Below are 8,966 nucleotides of genomic sequence, written 5' to 3'. Positions count from 1 at the left end.
GCCCCACCCCCTAATCAGGCTCAGCTGCTCTCCCAGCACAAAACCCCTACACACACACACACACACACACACAAATACTAAAAATACAAAACCAAGTACAACTACCTTCTCCTCCAACAGAACTCCCATTCAAACTCCCCTGTTTAGAGCTCTGTTTGCTAGCTCCTGTGCCGCTGCAGCTGTCTGTGTCATCTGTGTCATCATCTGGACCCATAGAAAAGAAGCCCTTGAGGAATTCCACCATGATTTCAACAAATTCCATCCCACCATCAACCTCAGCCTGGACCAGTCCACACAAGAGATCCACTTCCTGGACACTACGGTGCTAATACGCGATGGTCACATAAACACCACCCTATATCGGAAACCTACTGACCGCTATTCCTACCTACATGCCTCTAGCTTTCATCCAGATCATACCACTCGATCCATTGTCTACAGCCAAGCTCTACGATATAACTGCATTTGCTCCAACCCCTCAGACAGAGACAAACACCTTCAAGATCTCTATCAAGCATTCTTAAAATTACAATACCCACCTGCTGAAGTGAAAAAACAGATTGACAGAGCCAGAAGTGGTATTTTTAAAAAGGCTGTTTTTTGTCTCTGACAGTGAGTAAGCTAGTGGAAAGATTCATTATTTTAGCTACTAGTATTTTACCACAGGTTTATGGAATGAATTGTAATGTCTCAACTAGTACTGGCCTCATACAGTATGATGATGTGTGATTTGATGATGGGTGAAGGCAAGATCATAGTTAAATCTTAGAACAAAAGTCTAAAGTGGAAAGGCTAATGTGTGTACTTATCTGAATACATTCGTCACTGATGGTGGCTTTTCACATAGCAAGTCAGAATTTGGTAATTCATCTGACCACATACTTAGTAGTTTTCTCCTGTATAGTAGGTCTAACAACTGAAATATTCCTACCATGTCCCATTTATAGAATTAGTGTGCTATCTTTAGTCATGTAGTTTTGTAGCTCTTTGCTGCAGGAACTTTGGCTGAAATAATTAGTTTTAACAATATGTTATGAAGTTCTATTATTAGCAATTGCAGTCTGGAAAAGCAGCCATTTCACCTAGGCAGCATATTAGTACTTTATTCATGGGCTATTGTAACTGAAAAGCCCCAATGACAGATAAAAAGCCTAGATTTTATTTCATTTTATCAAGTTAAAAGGCACTGAAGCTAAAATGAGAAAAGGTCTAGTGCCAGATTACTAATTGCTGCTCAAATAGGTTAAACTGTTAATTTTATCTCCCTCTAATCAGAGATTGGCTCAAGATTGTTCTCATTTGTCATACCAGACCAAGGACCATATTAATTCAATACTGAGAATAAATGGCTAGAAACTTTTTCTTCTTTTGAGGTAATTTAGCTAATAAAGTGGACCAAAAAAATGTTCTCCTATGCATCACTGAAAAGCAGCAGATATAGGACCAAGTCCATCGCTGCACTGACTTTGGTGAGCTGAGGATCTGGCCTCCAATGTATAAGTTTATCAATTACTGCAATACCAATGTGGGTGTAGTTTACCTTTGGTATTTTTATGCACATTTGAAATTTAGTAACAATCATGCTTGCAAAATCATTACCCCAACTCTTTAGGTCCAAATTCTGCAGTGGGATGCATTCTAGTTCAGTCCCATGTAATCAATGGTATTGCACAGGGTGCAAACAATGGCAGATTTTTACCTGAGCTGTCAGGATATATCCTCAGAACCACACACAGCCAGAAAGCTACTAACATACCTGTTCATAAAGCTAATATTAGAACTATAGAAAAGATGAAATACACATTGGGATTCTCTGGCAAATATTTAATGTTTTGTACATGTAATTATTATTATCTATTGTTTACTATTTATTATTTGTATGTGGGCAGCACCAAGGAGCCCAATAGTGGACAATGACTCCAATTGTGCTAAGCATTGCAACACACAGAACAAGAAGGTGTTCCCTGCCTCAAGGAGCTTACAATCTAGGATAACTTTCTTTTTGTTATGCTTATTTATCTATACAAACATTATTAAAAAGGGAATTTCCCATTTTAATGATTTAAAACATGTGAATGAAGAACTATAAAGGCATGCAATTTCATTGGACTGGTTGTATATCACTGAATTTGTTTTCTTGTCATCAGCACAGAAAAACAGACCAACATTCATCAACAACTGCTAGATGGATGAAAGTATGTCACTTCCATTGTCTTGTTCTTTTTCATTTGTTTCTTTGGCATCCAGTTGAGGAAGAAAAGAAAGTGGGCTTCTAGTATTTCAAGTACACATATATTTATTCCTGATTTTTAACAATTCGAATCCAGTATGTGAACTTCTTTTAGGAAGCAAAAAATGAATGGCACTTTCTATCCATCATAAAGCAATGGATCTGTATATGTATGACAGACATTACACCGAATGGGATGTTTGGGGATGTTATTTAACCAGCTAATCCTTTTTTAGTGTGGCCCTCGCGGGACATTAAACATATTCTGATACACACCACCGGTTTCAGAGTAGCAGCCGTGTTAGTCTGTATTCGCAAAAAGAAGAGTACTTGTGCCACCTTAAAAACTAACAACTTTATTGAGCATAAGCTTTCTGAGCTACAGCTCACTTCATCAGATGCATTCCGATGAAAGTGAGCTGTAGCTCACGAAAGCTTATGCTCACAATAAATTTGTTACTCTCTAAGGTGCCACAAGTACTCTTTTCTTGATCACCACAGTATTTATGTGAATTTATCAACATGATTTTACTGTTTGTGCCTTGAAATATTAAGCAGTAAAAGAGAGAGGGAGACAATATAGCCTTAATTCACAACACCTGGGCAAATACAAATAACTCAATGTGTCCATCTTTTGTTACTATTAGTTTCAAAGCATTCTTTCAAAAGTGCAATTATATAAATATTCATTCTGCTGTATTAACATTTCCAATTATGAGACCCTGACTCAGATAATCATATCCTTTCAAAACACCAGGCACAGATATTGCTATGGACAGGAAGATAGAATTTCTCCCATTATTTGTTACCATTATTTTTAATCTATTCTTCTATTAATTTTATTCCTTAGTTTATCATTTCACCCTACTAGTGATGCAATACCATAATGACAGTCACTATTCACAAATCACAGCACCACTGCCACTTCCCCTTAAAATATTATCAGGATAACTGACAATGGTTAAATATTTTTCAGCATGAGTCATTTTAATTAGATTGGATCTATACTCATTGTTTCATTATGAATAGGTGTTTTCGATGGGTGGGGAAAACAAAGTCCGTTGTAGACCCCAACATTCACCTCTTCTTGCAGCTTGACTTTGTTCTATTGTTAATGTCTTTTTTAATAACGATCAGCTCAAGTCTTCCCCCCAGGACTGAACGCTCCAAGATTTCCCTTCCTAACTGCTCAGCCTACTTCCTAGATCCTCTCTCTAGTCCAGGGGGTCGGCAACCTTACAGAACTGGTGTGCCGAGTCTTCATTTATTCACTCTAATTTAAGGTTTTGTGTGCCAGTAATACATTTAACGTTTTTACGAAGATCCTCTTTCAAAGTCTATAAGATATAACTAAACTATTGTATGTAAAGTAAAGAAGGTTTTTTAAAATGTTTAAGAAGCTTCATTTAACATTAAATTAAAATGCAGGAGCCCCCCTGGACCAGTGAACAGGACCAGGCAGCGTGTAGTTCCACTGAAAATCAGCCATCTGATGACCCCCAAAGCAGTTCACCTTCGATGGGGCGTATTATGAGGGCCACAACACTGAACAGTCTACAATGAAATTGCTATCCATTGGTGGAGGTGAGTGAGGCCAAAATAAATCTATGAGCCACAGAGGCTCTCCATGGAGAATGGGTGACTCAGGAGTTGGCAATGGCAAGAAAGGCCTTTTCCTCAATTACTGCAGAGTTTAAACTTCCATTAAAAATCCTACAAAGTTTTAATCTTTATAGCAATCAGCAGCGCAGAGACAAAAAAAAGCAAATACAGTTAAAAATAAACTTTAAAAAAATAAAGGGAAAGTAGCATTTTCTTTTGCATAGCAAAATTTCAAAGCTGTATTAAGTCATATTCAGTTGTAAACTTTTGAAAAAACACTCATAACGTTTTATTCAACGCGTGCCATAGGTTGCCTACTCCTGCTCTAGTCACTGTTCTCCACCTCCATTTATTCCACCTGTATTATGAAGCACCCCATTGCTCTGTGAAAGAGAACCCCACTTAATAGAGTGAGTTGTCTCAGACAAATCTGCCAGCCTGTTCATTCCTCCAATCTAATGTGTCACTGCCAGTCCAATAATTCTGAATGTGACAAATGCAAGACCTTGGAACATGGAAAATTGAAAAGACTATTATATTGAGATTGTTGCTTTATGCTATAGATGTAGGGACTTTTCATAAATGTTTGTATCTATAAATATTACATGTATCTGTGTGAGCTATGGATTGCAAGGCCATCCCTTAGGGATAGTAATAGGGCTAGATTCACAAAGAAACTTAGGTGATGCTTAGCCTAGAAAATCACTGGATTTACAAAAACTGAGTTAGGCACCTAGGGTTCCTATACATGAATGGGGAGGCATGGGTGCCTCTGAATGGGATTCACAAAAGCCAGCTTGCTACATGGGGAGCCGTCTAGCCAAGGGGAGATGCCAAGGTGAGGGGTATGTGCTAAGCCCTGCCCCATCTCTTCTCCCTCCCTAGTCTGCTCAAGGGGGACCCTTTATGTGTCAGGCTTCCAGCCATTACCTCTCCATGGCAGGGACCTTCATCCTTCTCCCTGCAGACCAGGGATTTAGGATTGCTGGCCCCCCTGAAATTCAGTATAGGTTAGATTCACAAAAGAATTTTAGGTGCCTAAATCACAGAATCAGGCCGCAATGGGAATCACAAATCAAGAGATAACAACCCCTTCTGGATTTTGCCTATAATTTGAAACAAGCTTTTTGGTCAGGTCTTTCAAATTCCAGTATTGATTTGGATCAGGTGCCATTTATCTGAACCTCTAAAATGTGCAGAAGTTAAGCTGCATGATTGTGAATTAGGACATGTCTTATATCATTGCATGCCACTGAATATCTATCCACTGTTGGAACCCAATCTTTAGGGACTGTCATTTTTGTGACTTTCTCAGTATGAGTGGGAGATTGGAAAATTTATCCTTTTGGAGGTTTGCTATCAGCTGCTCTGTATACAGTGGTGTCCCTAACAGTTAGAACCACCTGTGATCTTCATGGCTTGGAGACTAGCTACATTGTTATGAACTGCTGTATTCACATTTGGTTTTAGTGCTAAACAGCTTCTGTTTACCAATTCTGCTCTGGGTGACTCTATAACTCATACAACTCTTGACAATAGCAAACAAAGTGGCATTAGTGAGGGATTGGACAGCACTATATTAGCATTTTAGCAACCTCACAACGATAGAGAGATAGCAAACAAGTAGCTTACTGCCCAATGACATGTAACGTGCGCTGCTATGCTCTACTTGGAAAGACTAGTGTTCTCTGACGTTTTGAATTACAGTTCTTTTAGGGAACAAGTGGGGTGGAAGGGAGTGCATGTAACAGGAAATCCTACAGATATAGTTTCCTTGATTGTTCTGAAACTGCAGTTGCCGGTAAGTCACACCTATAGACAAACTCTAATAATTAAGTTCATTAAGGTCTGATCTAAAGCCTGGGTGTGGTCTATGGAAAAACCTCCTACTGATTTCAGTGAATTTTGGATCAAGTTCTAAATGTGCATACTATCAGCCTAACTTGGTATGGAGCTGACAGCTAGCCAGCTCAGGGCAGGACCTCAAAGAGGCAATTAATTCACTGCCTGTGGTTAATAAAGGAATGTAAATAGGTTACAAGATACAAATCCATTCTACTTCTATTGATAAAATCAAGAATAGATGTTAAATGCATTAATTTACATCCTGTTAAAAGTATACCAGCATAACCAAATTAACTGTAGCTGCTAAATCCTTTCCAATGTCTTGTAACTCTGTATTACATTTGCATTATGTATGTACTGTACTCAATTGTCATTAGATCAAAAGGCATGTATTTAGCATGTAGAATTTGTTTAATGAAGAATTGTTTGACTATCACATTGGGTTTGCAAGACTGAAGGCCTTAGGGCTAAAGCATTTGATCTTCAAAGCAAGTGCTATGGAACTTTTCACAGATTCAAGTATCTATTCCTTGTCACACATGTTGTGATGGGTTTTCTGGGAGGCCATCTGTTGGCTTTCTCTCTGTACCAGAGAGCGATAAATATGGGTCCATAGGACTGATCCAACATCTCTGATCTGCTGAACTCTAAACAGGGGGGAGTTTGAGCCATTGGATTGAGTGTGACACTATGCCCCATATCTTCATAGAGATATTGTTACAATATGGTTATGGCATAACTATGATGTATTTTATACAAGATAGGTCATGTGACATATCATTGAAAAGGTTATGATTTACTGAATATGATTATCCTCTTTGCATGTATCATTTTTTCTATCTGAAGGTTAGATTGGTGTCTATGCATCTGATTACAAATGTGTTTACACTGGGGAACACCCACTAGACAGAATGTAATCAGTCTAGATGACTGGCTGGGAAGGGCCATTAGGGAAAACAACAGGTGTTTGGAGATGCTAATCTTCCACCGGGAAGCCTTCCTGAGGATCTAACCACAGCCTCTGAGTTATGGCTGCTGTGGCCCTACAGACACATGTGTCCAAGTCACTGGACTTGGTACTGGACTCCATCATAATATTAGTGTTTTTTCCACTGACCTGGCTGGGAATGAACTGGGAAGCACAGGGTTCCTGCCATAGCCACAGCTATTTAAGACAGGAGGAGTACATCATTGTGGTTGTTTCTTCTCTGACTCCCCACCCAATAAGAAGACTGCTGGAAACATCTGAAGAACAAAAGACTGAACTAGGGGAGAAGAGCTGAACTCAGGCTAGAGAGTTTTCTATCCTGTGACAGGAATACCTGGAGTTTTAAGCTGCAAGGAAGTGCAGCTTGCCTTCCAGAAGAATCTCCTTAGACAATATTTAGTATGAGAATTGCTACTTACATCCAATTTCTTTAGTATATTGAGCTTAGATGGTGTGTTTTTGTTTTATTGCTACGGTAATCTGTTGCTATCCCTTATAATCACTTAAAAATCTATCTTTTGTAGTTAATAAATTTATTTTTGTTTTGTCTAAAACTAGTGCATGGAAATCATACTTGGGTCATAAAGCTGTTTATATTCTTTCGCACATTGAGGGAGGGGGTGAATTTCATGAGCTTACGCTGTACAGATCTCTGTGCAACGCAAGATGGTATAATTTTGGGTTTGCCCTCCAAAGGAGGGGTGTGCACTTGAATACTGGGCAGCTTCTTAGCTGAGCCTACCCATGCAGATCTGATTTCAGCATCTGTGTGTTTCTGCAGCTGAGTGTGTCCCTACCTGTATGTTGTGCTGGTAAAGTGCAGTCTGAGGCAGTCTGTGCCTGTATGTGTGCTGGTAAGTGCAGTCAAAGGGAAGCTTGGCAAGCTGCAAAGCAGTACAGTTTAAAGGGAACCAGGCTGGTGGTCAGGCGGGCACAGTGGTATCCCAGTTTCAGGCTGCACCCCAAGGGGACACCCATCACACTGAGAGTCCCCAAAAAACATTTTGGGAGACCCTGAAGGTCATGGAAGGACTCTGCGAGACTTATGGAGAATGAGCAGACATTATATCTCTGCTAACAATGGACTCATGTGTCTGATCCAATAATAAGTATTTTATCTGCTTTGACCTTTTAATAACTCCTTTCTTTTTCTTAGCTATACATTTATAGTTTAGTTACTAGAGCAGGGATCGGCAACTGTTGGCACACGCCCATCAGGAAATCTAAGGTTTGTTACCTGCAGCGCCTGCAGGTTTGGCTGACCACAGATCATACTGTCCGTGGTTCGCCACTCCAGGCCAATGGGGGTTGCGGGAAGCGGCGGCCAGCACATCCCTCAGCCTGCACCGCTTCTGCAAGCCTCCACTGGCATTCTCAGCTGTGGAGTCACTCCAGGCATCGCAACACTTTCACTTAGTTAACAGTGTCTATGTGATGTCTTTTCATTTGTACTAGCCTGATTAATCTCCTTCATATGTGACCTTTCACCGATCCTCCCCAAATACAGAGCTGGATTCTCTCAACCCTTACTCTCACTGAGTACTTAAAATCCACCAGTAGTCTCGGTCACTCCATGCTTGTGGAGTAAGGAACTACTCAACATGATTAAGGATCCAAAATTCTGGCCCACAATGAGGCTTCTCCCAAGTGCTACCTCTCCATCTGACAGTCTATGCACCAAGAGTCTAACCACAGTCTACTGAAGTCACATTACAGATTTTCATTGGAGTTCAATTGATTTTGATTCAGCTTCATATGCTGGAGTAACTGAGCCAGCTTGAAACTGCCAGCCCTTCTTCTGTTGCCCACTAGCCCATCTCTCTGCATTTATCCATTATGGGTTCCTATCAATCTTTCCAGCACTAGAATTCTGCTCCTTTAATGATCTGCCTTCTTTTTCTTCAGCCTTCCTACATCGCCAGTGCCCAATCTAAGGGAGGTCTTGGAAAAGTCAGCAGCAGTGGATGTGGTACCACTGATGAAGCAAGAATGGTCTGGCTCAACCCTAGAATCCCGCGTCCACAGTCAAAATCTAACCCTACTCCCAGGCTTAGGATTCCCCTAGCTGCCAGTCAATGCTATAGTCAGACTTTGGTACCTACATGCTATTTAGTTTCCTGTGGGTTTAAGAGCTATGTTTTCTTTAACAGTTACATCACAATTCATGATTCAAGTTCATCATCACTACAACAAGGAACAAATAGTTTAGATAAGCAGCCAAAAATCCACATTTAATTTTCCTAAAGAGGGTATGTAAATGCACAACTCAAGTAAAAACTGATGGATTGCCGCATGTAAACT

Source organism: Dermochelys coriacea, chromosome 2 (assembly GCF_009764565.3).
Source record: "Dermochelys coriacea isolate rDerCor1 chromosome 2, rDerCor1.pri.v4, whole genome shotgun sequence".
NCBI lineage: Eukaryota > Metazoa > Chordata > Testudines > Dermochelyidae > Dermochelys > Dermochelys coriacea.
Note: the sequence above shows the minus strand (reverse complement) of the source record.